This window comes from Lycium ferocissimum, unplaced genomic scaffold (assembly GCF_029784015.1).
Source record: "Lycium ferocissimum isolate CSIRO_LF1 unplaced genomic scaffold, AGI_CSIRO_Lferr_CH_V1 ctg15639, whole genome shotgun sequence".
Classification (NCBI taxonomy): domain Eukaryota; kingdom Viridiplantae; phylum Streptophyta; class Magnoliopsida; order Solanales; family Solanaceae; genus Lycium; species Lycium ferocissimum.
In genome coordinates this window covers 10001-13234 of record NW_026716156.1, presented here as the reverse complement: position 1 = coordinate 13234, position 3234 = coordinate 10001, and positions in this window count along the sequence as shown.

The window sequence follows — 3234 nt, the reverse complement described above, 5'->3', positions numbered from 1 at the left end:
GCGGATCACCAAAACGGGTATCGGTACCTGCGGGCATGAAACGCAGCCCCCGAAGAAAGGGGGTCAGTACGGAATATGTACTGAGTATGTAAAGCATGAAACACAGTGGACGGGGTATAACCAAAGTAAGAAGTACAGAAAAATGCGTACAATATCCAGGGTATCAAAATACTTACTTTGGAAACACAAATCATGCATGTCAATATCATATTCAATTCATTATGGGACTTAGAAACATAAGTAAATAATCATCATGTACAAATGCATATATAACGTGTCCCGGCCCTCCAGTGAGGGACTCGGTAAATGAGATCATATAATCATCATGTATAGCCATCATATCATCTCATATATATACCGTACCCGGCCCTCTAGTGAGGGACTCGGTGAATAGAATCATCATATCATCATGTCATCATCTTATCATATCAAATATCACATGCGTTCCGTAATGGGACCCGGTGGACAGAACGTGGTCGCCACCCCATCTTTGGTGCCACAACACATCATACTTCGGAATATTGCATATCTCCGAACACATCATGCTCCATATCACATCATACTTCGTATCACATCATACTTCGTAACATATCATACTTCGTATCACATCATACTTCGTATCACATCATACTTCGGAAAACACATCATACTTCAGAAAACACATCATACTTCAGAATATAGCATAGTGTGCACGATGACACAACCGGCCCGGGACTCGGCGAAAGATGTAACAACAAACTGCAAGAGCAGAGTAGCGAGAAGCTATATGCAGTTTAAAACATTTTCAAGGACTCAATAGAATAATCAAAACGAACCATCATTTAAAAACCAAGACAATAGTCAAATCAAGTTCCCGCCGAATGTCACTCGATAACATATCAAATAGAACTTTAGAAATCATAGATACGTATCAAAACCATATGCATAAAAATCCCCATTTCAGACCCAACAGATAAGTAAGTAATCACACTGGGGGGTTAAGACGATAGTCACATTAAGTTCTTTCAGAAAGTCGTAGGACCGAACATAGAAAAGTCTCGGAGGCCGACGGACAACTATCAAACCAGTCCGATGCCCGCCTATGAAGGTTGGAGATGTTATTCGTTATAGAATCTCCTACGAATGTTTCGAAGTGATACGAGCCCTTCTGTGAAAGTTACGGTCGTTTGTAGTTACAGAATCCTTTAAGAACAAAATTCTTTATGCAACATTTATTATCCAATCATACAAAAGACATAAGAACCATAATACGACTATATTAAGAATGTTAACATTAAGAGGTGAATAAAAATCGTAGACATGCTCGGATCGTAAGAATAGAGTTACCCCGAGGCTCGTATCATAGCCTACTTACAACTAAGACATGCCAAAAGAAAGAAAGGTTAGGCTTTACATACCTCGTCCGCTTCCTAAGCTAATCCAAACTCAAATCTCGGCTTCCCAAAATCTACAATAACGTCATTAGATACTAACATTAGTTACAGGTACTTTATCTACAAAAATTTGGGCAGCATTTCCCCTATAAATCCAACAGCCCCGAGAATTCATCTCGGCCAAATCATCAACAACAATACCAACAACCATACTAACAACATCAACCATTAATTCGAAACGCATTCTAACGTTAGTAACTCTTTTCTACGTACTTGGCAATATTCCATTTGTATTCAATTCCACTACATACTTTCAAGCTAACATCAACGCTCACATGTTCAAGCACTCATCCGAGATCATTCAAACAAAATTCAAGAACATTTCAAACAATCCGCACAATATTCAAAACAATCCAACCATTACACCACTCCACCCGAAAACTTCCAAATGCAATAAGAACAACAACAACACATTTCTTTCTTCCAAATTCATGAACTACACCAACAATCCACACGTTAATAACATTATTCTCATGAATACAAGAAACTACATTAAAATTCTATTAGCTTCTATCACAAGCCATAAACGACTATAACTTCACTTGAATCATTAAACCTTCATTTTCATCATAGAATCCACAACAATAACAACCAAACATGCTAAATACAATTAATTCATTACTCTTACACAACACACAACACACGGCTACAACCCAACACACACGACCAAGCACCAACACTTATGATTTCATGAATTTCATTCATTTCTACATACTACAACATGCACAAACCATCCATAACATATATAAAAGGAGATTAAACCTTACCTTAGCACTTGACTTCTCAACTTGGCTATGGTTTGTGCCTTGAACTAATACTAGTTCTTGCTACTCCAACAACCACTCCATGTTGTTATACACCTTCTAAGGAGTTGAAATGCTTGAGAAAAATATTTTTTTTGACCAATTTTTCTTGGGCTTGCTCGGCTAGAGCTATGGCCGAATGGCTTGCTCTTTTTTTTTCTCCAAGTTTCTATAATGTTCTAAGGTGCAAAAGATAAAGATGATTAATTAGTCATCTTTTGTGTACATATATTAAGCTTCCATGTGGGCCTTGGCCCACACCCCATATGGCCGGCCACTTGGCCCTTATGTTTCATGATTTGCCAACTTTTCATAATTCACTTTTAACCCCAAATTTTTCTTAATATTCCATACCAATAAAATCACAAGCAACTTATGCCTTAAACAAAATCGTGGTTAAAAGTCTCTATCTCGTATCCCGGAATAGTCTTGTCCTTAACCTATCGCAGTTAGCTCGGATTGTCCCAATGTACAAAATACGGGATATAACATATTTGACGATACATTCTGTACCTTGCTAAAAAATCGATCCTTGTTTACCAACCACACATTGTCTAACCAAATCCAATTCTCTCTCGATACGTTCCTCAAAAAATTCGATTCAGGCAGATTCTTCCTCCAACTAACGAAGAGATCTTGGCGGAATTGCCACATATGAAATTGAGCATAGTTTTGTAAAGAAATAGCCCACTTGTTTCTCGAGAAGAGACGGGAAACATGCTCAATACCATTTGATTGAATAGTTGACCCAGCCCCTTGTTGTTTGAAGAAACCCTCCACTTCAATTAGTATTTTTTCACGAAAAGCTGACATGAGATAAGAAATCCAGTGTTTCACTAAGATTTCGAATAGCGGTCCCAAATCAGTTGATTCTATTTTGACTCTTCCTCAGAGAAAAACGATCAAACAATTCCCAATCATGGTCCTTGTGGATCGGATCATCCATATAATATACAAAAAGAAACTCCAGATATTTGAGATATTTCTCTTTGAATAAG